This window comes from Calidris pugnax, unplaced genomic scaffold (assembly GCF_001431845.1).
Source record: "Calidris pugnax isolate Ruff unplaced genomic scaffold, ASM143184v1 scaffold188, whole genome shotgun sequence".
NCBI classification, from domain to species: Eukaryota; Metazoa; Chordata; class Aves; order Charadriiformes; family Scolopacidae; genus Calidris; species Calidris pugnax.
The window spans coordinates 10,615,089-10,631,576 of record NW_015091257.1 but is presented as its reverse complement, the minus strand read 5'-3'; the positions used below and the strand labels follow the sequence as shown (position 1 = coordinate 10,631,576).

General features: G+C 39.4%; 1 protein-coding gene across 2 annotated transcripts in view; it reads right to left on the bottom strand.

The window, feature by feature from the left end:
- Positions 1-16,488, bottom strand: part of FRMPD4 (FERM and PDZ domain containing 4) — a 319,824-nt gene that overhangs the window by 278,662 nt on the left and 24,674 nt on the right. The gene's annotated exons all lie outside the window — the stretch shown is intronic.

Here is a 16,488-nt window from a genome sequence, read left to right as displayed (position 1 = left end):
GTTCCTTTAAACACAATTCTAATGCCAGAGTTTATAAATAACTGGCTAACCGAGCTTTCTGTGAAAGTTAACGAACACTATCTCATTGTATTTACCAGACATTTTGCTCCCAACTGGAAGAAAGGTGGGTTTTTTCTCCTCAAGATGCTATAGATAATGATAGCACAAAAGTTTAAAACAAAACAAAAACAAACCACAAAACAAAAGAATCCAACCCCGCAACCAAAAAACCCAGAAAGAACCCCACACCACAACAAAAAAACCAGCGTGACAGAAATTTCATACTTATCATAGGGTCAGACGAGGACCAAGAGAGTAAAAGTTATTCTGAGACAATAGCAAAGCTTTCTTATTCCCCGGGCTTTTCCAGTGTACTTAAGAATGACCCAAATACAGGCGTTCAGAGTCCACATCTCCAGCAGCAAGCTGCAACTGAATCCTGAGGCAAACAGTCTCTCACAGGAATCAAACGCCAAATTTGGTAACACATTTCAATACACATAATAGTGTGGCCAACTGAAAAAAGGATAAAGAAAATGAAAACTAGCAAGCAAAATGTTTCTGGTGGCTTTCATTTTATACCAGTGCTCACTCGTGCTTTCAACTTAATATTCATGTGGTGCTGCGTGTCAATAATGCAGTATTTTACATCCAAATGTTAGGGAAGAGCATGAAATATATGAACATTCAAGCTGAACTGTAGGTACAAAAGGGACTGATGGCATCCCAAAGACAGGTATGGGCAAAGCTGAGTCACCAAGGGAAAAAACAAGGTTTGGGGTTAACTGAATGAAACGTGTTTTCCTATTCTACCTCTTTCCTGCAGGCAGAGGCATTAAAGGGAGAGTGTCACAACTTAAACATATACTTTCCATATAGTAAACCCACGGCAGTAATCAGCTTTAATCCAAATGGAAGCAAATAAGTGACTCCCACTACTAAAGCAATTAGTAGTGAAGTACTAATGTGGAGTATAATAAGAAATAATCTGTAAAACAGGTAAGAAAAATTAAATGTGAGAAACAAAAAGATGAGCGGGGAGGCTTCACATATAAAGACCTTCAAGGTATAGATACAAGATAAGTGTAGAAAGATTTCATATTTTCCAACACAACAAAGAACTGGGAAATTAATGGCAGTGACTTCCAAACTAGCAATTGTAAAATTGAAAAAGTAATGAAGTGTATCAATAACAAATTTGTAAGAATTATTGTAAATGGCAAGTTAAGCAATAAAAACATTTCTAAATTATTTTTTAAAAAGCATAGGAAGAAAGTTTTCAGAGCTTAATATAATTCTGTATCTTAAGATTGATGATTATCCACAGGGATACTGGAAAAAAAAAAGAAAATAACTCTAAAGTCTTAAAAGCATTTCCACTCACATGCGGGGCTAAAAAAGGCGTGACCATCATCAAAATGCTGTAAAATGGGATACTGCTTTTACAAGAAATTGTTGAACAACTACTGCAATAAAGCAGAACTATAATAACAAACATTAAGTGATTCAATAGTCAAAGACATAAACGAAACCTGGTGTCAAATATACATATTACATACTCACTGAATAAACTATCAGCGTGTTCTGCGTGCCAAAAATGGGTTTGCTCTCCCTTTGACTCCAAGACCCGATTTTTTGATTGCCATTTTCCAGCTACAGAGGAAGGAACAGACGGCATCCTCCTTTCCTCCCTCCTCCATCTGCCCATAAGCAACAGGGCCTGCCCCGTGGGTTTGAATCCACTTGCACTGAAGGAAGAGCTGAACCCTACCGCCCCAATTTGTAGGCTGCCACACAAAGCATGGGGAATCCTAAACAGATTGGAAAAAGACCAAACCACAAGCTTACGGTCAAGAAAAGGGCTCCAGTAACTGCCCATCAAGGTGTTGGCCCAAGCTTACGGTCAAGAAAAGGGCTCCAGTAATTGCCCATCAACCCTCTAGAAGTACACCAAGCACCTCCTTCCTCCATCTCCCAAGAAGGATGGGCAGCTGACACATCCCTGGCATCACCCCTCTCCCTGACAGCTCCCCTGGGAATGCCAAATTGCCCTTTGGCACGGCTTTGCCCTGAATTAACCTGCCAAGTTGAACATTTAGGCGCTGTGACACCCAATAGGCACTGACAGTAAGTTATGGACCCCACTGAGAATGCGCTTATATTGGTCTTTGCTAACACAATCCCATTTGCCCGTCTGTATTTACATACATTCTCTCTGCAGCCACTAGAGGACTGACGAAGTAGCTTTCAGCATAGAAGAGAAAGGCAAACATTTTTCCCAAATCTCTCAATTTCGGACATCACATTCAAATACTTAACAAAGCAAAATATTTCTTCTGACACTATTCATTAGTTGGCCAGCATGAAAGGCAGAAACCTATTGTTTTCCTAGATAAATCAATTTATTGAAAAGTTTATTCTAATACTTATTAAGTATAGAAACAAAACTAGCTACATATGGTATTCAGAGTCTCCAGATATGCAGGCTCCACATACATAGGCTCAGATATGTAAATTATGGGCCTCACAGAAGTCAATAGAATTTTTGCTCCAGAACTAATCTTAGTTTTGAGACAGCAGTTTCAGATGTTAAGATACTAAATAATTATTTACATGAACAAATGCCAATATATGACTACCAGCATTACAATTGATGAATGTATACAGGAAGTCCACAGCTAAATAAAGGTAAATGTAATACTAAATGTGAGGAGAACATTGATGCAGTGTATCTGGCATTTTCAAAGACAAATGATTTATCCACTCATTATTTTGATTTTTAAAAATCAAGTCATTTACAAACATAACAAAATTAATTTTTAAAAATCCATTATTTGACTTAAAAATATAACTAAGTAGGACCAGTTCTTGGCCCTCTGCTATTTAACAGTTTACCAATGACCCAGAAGACAAACAGTTGCTGTTGATAGGAGGCACAGCTGGCAGAAGGACCGGGGAAAATGGTAAACAGGAAGAGGATACGCCACTGATGGACAGATCTGGATCATGCACTTGAAGGACATCAACACAGGCAAAAGGATAATGAAAAGCTACCTATTTCAGAACTGACACAAGGAAAATTTATATAGAAGTGTTGGAATTACAGGAAATTATGGTGTGCAAATAGATCGGCCTGAAGACTACCATAACTTACTAGATGACAAGACAGAAAGAGAGTTAAAAACCGAGATCATTGTATGCCTGTATTTGGCACCAGCATGACACATCGTATGTCCCAACAAACATCCACAATTCAAAATGTTAAAAAGCCAAAAGAGAATTTCAGGATTACGAACATCTCTCACTACCGAGTCAGAACACTAAATTTATTATACCAAGGAGGGAGTACCGAGTAGCTCAGTCCCTGCCTATAAGTATGTACCTATGGGAACAAAAGCTTCAAAACTAACTCTTCAATAGAGCAGCCAAAGGTCAAAGAAGGCCTAATAGCTGAAAGCTGAAGTTGGACAAATTCAGAAGAGAAAACAGTTGGGTTTTTTTGATTCTTTAAGCAAGGGTGGTTAGCCACTGCAATGATCGCAGGCCAATTTTCAAAAGCACCTTCAGGTGGCTGTCATAAACATGAGCTCTGATGCATGCAGTAATGCAGGGAAGTATTCTGAATGTTTTATACAGGTCAAATTAGAATATTACAAATTTCATCTTTCCTTATGATTAAGAAATATAGTGATAGTGCAGGCTCCAGCTCACCAAACCATGCAATAAGTCTGTACTTAGAAATGCCTATGCTAAAACAGAAGGTAAAATGCACAAGGGCCACCATCTTCCCCAAGTATTGAGGCATCTACTTGTCATAAAAATCAATGTAAATTGCATCAAAGTATGATGCAGGTGACCAAATTTATAGCAATAGCCATCAGACGATGCAATCCCAAAATATGATTGTCCCTGATCACAACTTCTGAAGTTATCAATAACTCTGAACCTAAAAAGACATAGATCACCATGCCTCTTACAAACAGAGATTTGCTGCACGTAACCAAACCAGAAAACAGGATAACATCCATAAATAAAATTTGGAAATAACATTATCAGAGGGAACTTCAGTTTGGAGGATAATCCTACAAGCAAGAGATCCCAAGCAATCAGCAGTGAAAACATAGTTAGAACCCATGAAAATAGATTATCATGACCTTTAAAATACAAACATTGCTGCACCTCACAGCCCAGGTATCTGCTTGGCATCCCATTAAACATGAACTAATTACAGAACTAGAAGCTGATCATCTGGTCATCAGCAGTTGTGGTATGCCTAATATTAGCAAATACAGGAGAACCCCAACTAGAAGCAAGTTACAAACATATATATTTTTAAGCAAAAAAAATAAAGCCCATGCCCTTGGACACTGAGACTATTATATTCCCTTGTATTTTATTAAATTTTCATGAAAGGCTTCAGGAAAGCCACAGATGTATAACGGAAGGCAAGCTCTGTCAAACCTGTTACTTTCTTTCTAAAAAAGAAGTATGGGAGGGGTCAAGGGAGGCTTCACTTTCAACAGTTTGATTAAAAAGCACTACACAGACCATATTAAGTATATAAACTCATAAGAATAGCTGCCACTGTGAAAGTACATTTCTACTCAAGGTGCGGATCCAATCATATCCAGCATTTTCACCACTGATCTGTCAACAAACACAGAAAGAAATTCTGAAAAATTCCATCCAGTGAGGTTAGCACTCAGTAATCATTTGAAGACTTGGGTTTATTCAGGAAAATTAATTTATTCTGGCAAATATAAAGTTTATAGCTGGACATAAAATATTCTAACCTATTTTGTAGAACTCTATGTATGTTCTGAAGAGGAACAGCTCAAAAAAATTCCCAGTGAGCAACTAGGTGAACCTGCAATCCTCAGATGACACAGAAAAGAAGAGGCACAGAGCAATCCTATGCTTTGATAAATCAACAGGAAAACAGCAAGAGTATTGATTTTAGTATGTTGTATTGCACTGGGGAGGCAGATGTTAACACTGTATGTGCAGTTCTTCTTTAAACTTTTTTATAAAAATACAACCAAAACAATTCATCTAGATATAGTAATAACAAAGAGCTAGAGAAAATGCCTTACAGCAAGAGTTAAAGAACTGTCTGATTAGTTTAGAACAAGAGAATTGAAAGGTGACTTCATTAGAGAGTATAAACATCTCACTAAGAATAAAGCATTGGAGCGCTGAAGCAGAAACCAGAGGCAATGCCTGGAAACTCAAGCCAGACAAATTCATATTAGAAATAGAGCTTAATTACATTTTTCAGCAATGAGGGTCATTAACTACTGATGAAGTTAGAGTAAAATGAGGCTTCTTGGGGAAGGGAGGGGCCAGGCACAGAAGAAGACCTGAAGAGGTCAAGTAGCCCAAGCCCTGTTCCAAGGCAAGCCAGACAGAGATTTGTACAATCTGTTCCTCAGTCTCCAGCCAATCTATTCCTGCACTCGCTGTTCTTGCCACTTGAAAGTTTTTAGTTTTTTCGTTGTTTTCTGTTTGCCCTTTTTTAATATCTAATTCACATTCTTTTAGCTGCAGTTTAAGCTTTGTGTCCTACCCACTATGAATAGAAAGGAGATTATTGCTTCCCTCCTGACATCAGTCTTTCACATATTTGAAAATTTGTTTTTCCCATCAGTAAATAAGCACAATTTGTTCAGACTTCTCAAAAGGTCACTTTTCTTAGATGTCTTATTATCTGTTTCCTTCCCCTAAACCAACTGGTCCACATCTTTCTGAAATCCCAGTGCCTTGCCCACGGCAGTGTATGGGGCCAAAAAATTACCATGTTTTCATGAACAGACTGCACTTAACTGGAGTACATCCTCACACAACCTGCACAAAATAAGAGTCAGGAAAGCAGTGAAAGAAAAGGAGCATGCTACAGGAGACCAGAGATAACAAGATTCTAGGGAGAAAGTAATGTTATTCCCAACCATACGCAGGTTTTTATATCAGTATTTTAGCCTACTGAGTTATTTTTGCCTCATTATAAATCCAAATTTATTTGAGCATCATGATAAAAAAGGGGATTATGATTCTACCTCAGGCTTCTAGCACAGCAAACTATACCAATGAGGAAGAGTCTCTAAATATATTTTAAATCGGGAAAAAAGAGGAATTCATATACATATGTGTATATGCACAGTAAATATTTTGGTTAATATCAGTAGTTCTTAAAACATATGTTTTTCTTACATTTTAACAAAGAATAAAGCATTCTGCCTCTCAGAAAAGTCTGATGCAATGTCTTGACTAACTATCAAACTGCACCATGAAATAATTCAGCATAAACTAATGTACAATTGTTCTACATGATGTCTTCCACCTGGTCTGTCTTGCTCTTTCCTTCCTGACCTAGGCAGCTATATTCCAGGCAATACTGACCCCAAAATTGCCTAGAGAAATGTTTCACAAACTCAGGATAAAGTTGTCACTTTTTTGCCACTAGCATTCATATGGGGAGAGACAGCCAAGCAGACAAAATTAAGCAGCAAAACAGTTTTGAAACTGCTATTGATATAATTGTGGAAGAAGTCTGTCTCCTGTGGAATTCTTTAATTGTGAACTTCTGATTTTACATCAATACTTAAGATATGAAAGCACGTTTTGGATGCCCTGCCTGTCATCAAGTCTTGGCACTGTCTTCATTCACACAAGCCCTCGTGATGCTGAACTCAAGGGGGTTTTTTCTTTCAATTCTCTTGTGCAGAATCAGATCTCGTATCAGCAGCAGTTAGTTATTCCAGTGTTTCAAAATACTTTTTCTATATCACAAGCAACTTCCTTGTTGTTCTCAGTCCTTCAGACCTACTTACACACACAAGAAAATTGAATAAATCAGATTTATTTAATCTCCTTCAGTTTGTCAATGTTTTACATACTTGGATCTGAAAGCCCCAGATTAACAAATTGAGGGAACACACACATGAAAAAGGCACCACGTCTCACCCATCCTAACACACTAAAGCACATTTAAACAGTTAAGTATATATTTTTCTATTCAGCAGCTGAGTGTTTATGAGGTCTTAACATATATTTAACGAATATACCATAAAATATGACTCATAGGCAACTACTGATACAGATGGCTCGTATTTTTTCTATAAAACCTTTAATACATCAATCAGAACATGGATTACACACACACACAAAAAAAGAGATTGGCACAGAAGAGAAGAGGCAATTTGGCAGCTTCTCAGCAAACACAGATTAAAGCACACAAGCTCTAGTGCATACAAGAAACAAGATAAATAACCCCAAAAGGTCACAGAACATACTCTGAGATCCGTGACTACTTATGTAATAAAAGATAAAACCTGCTTCTGTGAATAAAACTGAGTAATTATAGTATCCAATTTCAACTAGATTTTAAACATGTTTAACACCACAACAATCATTGTATGTGCTGCAGTATTTTTCCAGTAACAGGTACGGTTTTCCAATCCAGTGAGAGGAAGTACAGTGATGGCCACAATTAAGTACCGCAACCAACTGAACTCAAAGCCAAATGCCTGCACCGAGTTTTGGTCTCTACAGGATGCTACCAGTAACTTTTGTATTGGATTTATATTTCCATGTAATTCAGAATAGTGTGCTACTAAATCATATTACTTCACACTGCAAAAACATTAGGGATAATAAATCATTATATTCCTACTGCTAATAATATGATATTGAAGCTACAAATGCAGATTCTTTAAAAAGAAGGAATCAGCTGCCAAGCTCAACAGGAATTTTCTGGTATAGTTATTCATACATTGGGAAATGCTAATTCCACATTACCCCTCTTCCTGAATCCGAGATATCCATGGAAACAGAAAACAAGAGATGGACTGAAAGTGCAGCAGAATAATCTTATTTCTTTCGTCAGCCAGATCACTATGGTTTGGCCAGTAACTGCCACCCTCCAGCTATATTCAAATATTTGCTTCTCAGGAACAAAAAAAAACACAAAAAAGCAATCAGAGTGGGTCCATGCAGTAGAGTCAGTATTTTATTGCAGATTTCCATCATACATACATCAAAATAGAACAGGCTTCTCTCCACCCTCAGCATATCCCTTCCTCCAGGGTTGATTTTTGGAAGCAAAAAATATTTTTGTGCTTTTCCACACTCGTCCCCCTTCCCAGTAAGTACTTCAGCACTTCACTGCACACAGATTTGTTTATAGACTTTTAATTCTATCTAAAGTAAAGATGGGCTAAGGCTGTCTCCTTCATCTGAACCAGCGTGGCTGCTGTTCTCCTGACAATTAAGTTAGGAGCCTTTTTAAAACAAAGAAAACAAAAAAAGAAAATGTTGGCAGGGTAGAATCTTACTGATAAGCATCCTTTTGGGGAGATCTGCAGCAATATTCTCTCCTAACTCTAAACAAACGGAATTCTCATACCCTTCCTTACCTGCCATCCAGGCATCCATTGAGGAAAACATCATGCACTAGTCCCAGAGAGCAGCTGAGGGTGCTCCACCTGTAAGGTGAGGTAGCTGAGCAGGATTTCACTTATGGTTGCTCATCATCTTGACTGGGAGCCATTGCAGTGAATGGCACAAGAACCGAGCACGCCATGTGCTGAGCAGGATTTCACTTGTGGTTGCTCATCATCTTAACTGGGAGTGCACAAGAACCGAGCATGCCATGCTGCAATAGCGGCTTGCTGGCACACAGAGCGGAGAGGAGATGGCAGGGGTGGCCACCACAAATGGAGGTTAGAAAAAAGTAGCTTGGAAGTGTCAGGGAAAGAGATACCTGTTGAGGAGAAAGGTCAGGACAGAAGAACTCTAATAGTGGTAGAAGCTGGAAATAAACTAAAGCTGGGAAAAACCCGGAGATAAAAGATGCACTTGTGAACAGCTGTGAAGTCCACCAGACTGCTACGTTTTCTATCTCAATCATAGGTACAGAAGGTAACAGCCAGCTGCTGAAATTTTGGATCTTAAAATTCAATAGAGATGGACTGAAAGTGCAGCAGAATAATCTTATTTCTTTCATCAGCCAGATCACTATGTTTGAGCCAGTAACTGCCCTTCAGAGAAAGAAAAAAAACAAAGAACACAACCAAACAGAGTGCGTCTGTGCAACATTGTCTGCACATGATGTGTTTAATAACAAACCAACCAGCCAGAGCAAGGAATATAGTAACTGTACTAACACAAAAATATGAAATGTCAGCACTTCCTAGATGGACAGGTTTAAAGAAAAAAAATAACTACAATACGTAGGCAGAACTACTCTACTGGATCTCCCAAATCACTTAAACCAAAGTGTCTACAAACTACAGCTGTGGGGTTTGTCCTTTGCAGGTGCTGAATTGAGGCTTTTTCTTGCAGAAGTACTTGCAACTGCTACAGAGGTAACAACATGCTGATCACATAAAGGAAAGATGGCTAAACGCTGGCACAAAGCCACCTCTGTCAGAAAGAAGGATTCTGGCATTTGCCTAAGATAATGGAAAATAAACATTTTTAAAACAAACTTCAGAGCAGACTTAACCAAAAAAACCACAATAGGTTAGTCCTCATTATTTGGAGAGGGCTACAAAAATGTCCAGCATCATGAAAAATCAGATCGATGTCTCCCATATTGCATATGAAGACCTAGATGTTCAACTGGTTTAGCCTTAATCATCTCATACCTCAGTTCCCCTTCCGTAACAGGATCATAAAAAGCTGTCTAATCTTACAGCACCAGCGTAAAGTACATCCATTAAAGTTTGAGGAAACAAGCAATTCTGCACACGCTGCAGAACACGGACAGCACACAGGTAATCTGAACCAGGGGTGATGGGCAAAATGAAGTACTGAGGGGCTGATCTTTGTCAGAGCTGCACCCCACACATTCCACCTGCACACACAGAAACACACAGTACCATGGAAAAAAAAAAACCACAACCCCAACTACCAACCAAAAAACCCCCAAAGACTGTGCAAGTAAAGACAAAGTTGCTCTGTCAACATTTTGCTCTGCATTGTAATTTGCCAATTTTGATATAACATATGCAGAAATTGCTCAATGCTCATTCAGAGCAATTTTAGTTTTAACTTAGCAGTGGAGAAAATGTTTTTAATAGTTAAAAAATATATAGACATTGTTATCTTACAGCACTTCCAGGTTTCCTCACCAAGTCTATTTTTTTTTCTTATTGATAAAAAAAGATTCTTAAAAAAGTATCAAACACATAGATCCTTTAGTAAACCAGGAAGGGAGCAACAGAAGTATCTTTCTTTTCCAAATGTAAACCCAAATTTTTTGGACAAATTTCTTACCCAACTCCCAATTCTATTCAAACCTGAGTGATGACTTCTGTAAATCCCTCAATTATTTACCTGAGGGATTTTGTTGCTGGGATGAGTTTAAAACAAAGAAACAGAACTCTGACTGATGAAAAGAAACACCCAAGTAGAGCCAAAAATATACTGTTAAGTCTCAATGAAGATGGAAGTTAAGAGGGAAAGCATACCATCTATGGAAGAATAGTAACTGTACTAACACAAAAATATGAAATGTCAGCACTTCCTAGATGGACAGGTTTAAAGAAAAAAAATAACTACAATACACAAAACCAACTCGGTCCACAGAATAGGCAGAACTACTTTACTGGATCTCCCAATTCACTTAAACCAAAGTGTCTACAAACTACAGCTGTGGGGTTTGTCCTTTGCAGGTGCTGAATTGAGGCTTCTTCTTGCAGAAGTACTTGCAACTGCTACAGAGGTAACAACATGCTGATCACATAAAGGAAAGATGGCTAAACGCTGGCACAAAGCCACCTCTGTCAGAAAGAAGGATTCTGGCATTTGCCTAAGACAATGGAAAATAAACATTTTTAAAACAAACTTCAGAGCACACTTAACCAAAAAAACCACAATAGGTTAGTCCTCATTATTTGGAGAGGGCTACAAAAATGTCCAGCATCATGAAAAATCAGATCGATGTCTCCCATATTGCATATGAAGACCTAGATGTTCAACTGGTTTAGCCTTAATCATCTCATACCTCAGTTCCCCTTCCGTAACAGGATCATAAAAAGCTGTCTAATCTTACAGCACCAGCGTAAAGTACATCCATTAAAGTTTGAGGAAACAAGCAATTCTGCACATGCTGCAGAACACGGACAGCACACAGGTAATCTGAACCAGGGGTGATGGGCAAAATGAAGTACTGAGGGGCTGATCTTTGTCAGAGCTGCACCCCACACATTCCACCTGCACACACAGAAACACACAGTACCATGGAAAAAAAAAAACCACAACCCCAACTACCAACCAAAAAACCCCCAAAGACTGTGCAAGTAAAGACAAAGTTGCTCTGTCAACATTTTGCTCTGCATTGTAATTTGCCAATTTTGATATAACATATGCAGAAATTGCTCAATGCTCATTCAGAGCAATTTTAGTTTTAACTTAGCAGTGGAGAAAATGTTTTTAATAGTTAAAAAATATATAGACATTGTTATCTTACAGCACTTCCAGGTTTCCTCACCAAGTCTATTTTTTTTTCTTATTGATAAAAAAAGATTCTTAAAAAAGTATCAAACACATAGATCCTTTAGTAAACCAGGAAGGGAGCAACAGAAGTATCTTTCTTTTCCAAATGTAAACCCAAATTTTTTGGACAAATTTCTTACCCAACTCCCAATTCTATTCAAACCTGAGTGATGACTTCTGTAAATCCCTCAATTATTTACCTGAGGGATTTTGTTGCTGGGATGAGTTTAAAACAAAGAAACAGAACTCTGACTGATGAAAAGAAACACCCAAGTAGAGCCAAAAATATACTGTTAAGTCTCAATGAAGATGGAAGTTAAGAGGGAAAGCATACCATCTATGGAGGGAAAGAAAAAGGGAGGGAAAGAAAAAGGGAGGGAAAGAAAAAGGGAGGGAAAGAAAAAGGGAGGGAAAGAAAAAGGGAGGGAAAGAAAAAGGGAGGGAAAGAAAAAGGGAGGGAAAGAAAAAGGGAGGGAAAGAAAAAGGGAGGGAAAGAAAAAGGGAGGGAAAGAAAAAGGGAGGGAAAGAAAAAGAAAAAGTGGAAGCCTATAGCAAATATACTACCAGTTAATGGACTGATCTGGCCCAGAGGAACACTCTTAAAATGTGTCTTTGGATGAAAGCCTTGATATTGCAATAAATCACAAAAGAATAAGCATTTTTCAAGTCTTTTCCGAGTACTTTGAGATAAGCAAAAATTTACTTGCAGGCAGGCCAGCAATGCTCAAAGTAAGTTCAGAGGCCATTAGAATTTTAAATGGCAAAGTCAGGTGATTCCTTCCCTCCACAGCACTGCCACCAGTGCTGAGCTGTGTCAATGCTTCACCTCTCCCAGACTCCTGACATTTCCCCACTTTACACCCCTTGGTACCCTCTTCCAAAGAGGGGATCCAAGTCAGCAGGTTCCCTGGAGGCAGCTGAACAGAAGGAGAAGCCAAAACCACAAGTTGCTGCTTCCTCTCAGCTACATGAAGAATCAACGCATGGCACGAGAGCAGCACGACAGTCCAAGGAAAACGCTGCCAGGTCCCGCAGTACTGCCCTGGTTTGTGGTATGACAACCTCGAGGTGAAAGCTCCCAAGAAGCACTGGAATGCCTCATAAAATACTTCCACTTACAGAAATGTCTACATTCAAGCTAAGTTAGGAAGAGTGACATCAGCAGGTCAAGGGAGGGGATCTTGCCCCTACATTTGGCACTATATTGAGACACATCTGGAGCGCTGCATCCAGTTCTTGGCTCCTCAGCACAAGAAAGACATGGGCATATTGGAGCAACGAAGATGATTAGGAGGATCTGACAAACAATGAGAAGCGAGAGCTGGGACTGCTAAAGCTGGAGTGGAGAAGCCTCTGGGGGATCCTATCCATGTGTATAAATACCTGAGGGGGAGAGTAAATTCTGGTATAGTTATTCATACATTGGGAAATGCTAATTCCACATTACCCCTCTTCCTGAATCCGAGATATCCATGGAAACAGAAAACAAGAGATGGACTGAAAGTGCAGCAGAATAATCTTATTTCTTTCGTCAGCCAGATCACTATGGTTGGGCCAGTAACTGCCACCCTCCAGCTATATTCAAATATTTGCTTCTCAGGAACAAAAAAAACCACAAAAAAGCAATCAGAGTGGGTCCATGCAGTAGAGTCAGTATTTTATTGCAGATTTCCATCATACATACATCAAAATAGAACAGGCTTCTCTCCACCCTCAGCATATCCCTTCCTCCAGGGTTGATTTTTGGAAGCAAAAAATATTTTTGTGCTTTTCCACACTCGTCCCCCTTCCCAGTAAGTACTTCAGCACTTCACTGCACACAGATTTGTTTATAGACTTTTAATTCTATCTAAAGTAAAGATGGGCTAAGGCTGTCTCCTTCATCTGAACCAGCGTGGCTGCTGTTCTCCTGAAAACGTAATTAAGTTAGAAGCCTTTTTAAAACACAGAAAACAGAAAAAGTAAGTGTTGGCAGGGTAGAATCTTACTGATAAGCATCCTTTTGGGGAGATCTGCAGCAATATTCTCTCCTAACTCTAAACAAACGGAATTCTCATACCCTTCCTTACCTGCCATCCAGGCATCCATTGAGGAAAACATCATGCACTAGTCCCAGAGAGCAGCTGAGGGTGCTCCACCTGTAAGGTGAGGTAGCTGAGCAGGATTTCACTTATGGTTGCTCATCATCTTGACTGGGAGCCATTGCAGTGAATGGCACAAGAACCGAGCACGCCATGTTGCAATAGCGGCTTGCTGGCACACAGAGCGGAGATGAGATGGCAGGGGCGGCCACCACAAACGGAGGTTAGAAAAAAGTAGCTTGGAAGTGTCAGGGATTGAGGAGAAAGGTCAGGAAGGAAGAACTCTAGTAGTGGTAGAAGCTGGAAATAAACTAAAGCTGGGAAAAACCTGGAGATAAAAGACGCAATTGTGAACAGCTGTGAAGTCCACCAGACTGCTACGTTTTCTATCTCAATCATAGATATGGAAGGTAACAGCCAGCTGCTGAAATTTTGGATCTTAAGATTCAATAGAGATGGACTGAAAGTGCAGCAGAATAATCTTATTTCTTTCATCAGCCAGATCACTATGGTTGGGCCAGTAACTGCCCTTCAGAGAAAGAAAAAAAACAAAGAACACAACCAAACAGAGTGCGTCTGTGCAACATTGTCTGCACATGATGTGTTTAATAACAAACCAACCAGCCAGAGCAAGGAATATAGTAACTGTACTAACACAAAAATATGAAATGTCAGCACTTCCTAGATGGACAGGTTTAAAGAAAAAAAATAACTACAATACACAAAACCAACTCGGTCCACAGAATAGGCAGAACTACTTTACTGGATCTCCCAATTCACTTAAACCAAAGTGTCTACAAACTACAGCTGTGGGGTTTGTCCTTTGCAGGTGCTGAATTGAGGCTTCTTCTTGCAGAAGTACTTGCAACTGCTACAGAGGTAACAACATGCTGATCACATAAAGGAAAGATGGCTAAACGCTGGCACAAAGCCACCTCTGTCAGAAAGAAGGATTCTGGCATTTGCCTAAGACAATGGAAAATAAACATTTTTAAAACAAACTTCAGAGCACACTTAACCAAAAAAACCACAATAGGTTAGTCCTCATTATTTGGAGAGGGCTACAAAAATGTCCAGCATCATGAAAAATCAGATCGATGTCTCCCATATTGCATATGAAGACCTAGATGTTCAACTGGTTTAGCCTTAATCATCTCATACCTCAGTTCCCCTTCCGTAACAGGATCATAAAAAGCTGTCTAATCTTACAGCACCAGCGTAAAGTACATCCATTAAAGTTTGAGGAAACAAGCAATTCTGCACATGCTGCAGAACACGGACAGCACACAGGTAATCTGAACCAGGGGTGATGGGCAAAATGAAGTACTGAGGGGCTGATCTTTGTCAGAGCTGCACCCCACACATTCCACCTGCACACACAGAAACACACAGTACCATGGAAAAAAAAAAACCACAACCCCAACTACCAACCAAAAAACCCCCAAAGACTGTGCAAGTAAAGACAAAGTTGCTCTGTCAACATTTTGCTCTGCATTGTAATTTGCCAATTTTGATATAACATATGCAGAAATTGCTCAATGCTCATTCAGAGCAATTTTAGTTTTAACTTAGCAGTGGAGAAAATGTTTTTAATAGTTAAAAAATATATAGACATTGTTATCTTACAGCACTTCCAGGTTTCCTCACCAAGTCTATTTTTTTTTCTTATTGATAAAAAAAGATTCTTAAAAAAGTATCAAACACATAGATCCTTTAGTAAACCAGGAAGGGAGCAACAGAAGTATCTTTCTTTTCCAAATGTAAACCCAAATTTTTTGGACAAATTTCTTACCCAACTCCCAATTCTATTCAAACCTGAGTGATGACTTCTGTAAATCCCTCAATTATTTACCTGAGGGATTTTGTTGCTGGGATGAGTTTAAAACAAAGAAACAGAACTCTGACTGATGAAAAGAAACACCCAAGTAGAGCCAAAAATATACTGTTAAGTCTCAATGAAGATGGAAGTTAAGAGGGAAAGCATACCATCTATGGAGGGAAAGAAAAAGGGAGGGAAAGAAAAAGGGAGGGAAAGAAAAAGGGAGGGAAAGAAAAAGGGAGGGAAAGAAAAAGGGAGGGAAAGAAAAAGGGAGGGAAAGAAAAAGGGAGGGAAAGAAAAAGGGAGGGAAAGAAAAAGGGAGGGAAAGAAAAAGGGAGGGAAAGAAAAAGGGAGGGAAAGAAAAAGAAAAAGTGGAAGCCTATAGCAAATATACTACCAGTTAATGGACTGATCTGGCCCAGAGGAACACTCTTAAAATGTGTCTTTAGATGAAAGCCTTGATATTGCAATAAATCACAAAAGAATAAGCATTTTTCAAGTCTTTTCCGAGTACTTTGAGATAAGCAAAAATTTACTTGCAGGCAGGCCAGCAATGCTCAAAGTAAGTTCAGAGGCCATTAGAATTTTAAATGGCAAAGTCAGGTGATTCCTTCCCTCCACAGCACTGCCACCAGTGCTGAGCTGTGTCAATGCTTCACCTCTCCCAGACTCCTGACATTTCCCCACTTTACACCCCTTGGTACCCTCTTCCAAAGAGGGGATCCAAGTCAGCAGGTTCCCTGGAGGCAGCTGAACAGAAGGAGAAGCCAAAACCACAAGTTGCTGCTTCCTCTCAGCTACATGAAGAATCAACGCATGGCACGAGAGCAGCACGACAGTCCAAGGAAAACGCTGCCAGGTCCCGCAGTACTGCCCTGGTTTGTGGTATGACAACCTCGAGGTGAAAGCTCCCAAGAAGCACTGGAATGCCTCATAAAATACTTCCACTTACAGAAATGTCTACATTCAAGCTAAGTTAGGAAGAGTGACATCAGCAGGTCAAGGGAGGGGATCTTGCCCCTACATTTGGCACTATATTGAGACACATCTGGAGCGCTGCATCCAGTTCTTGGCTCCTCAGCACAAGAAAGA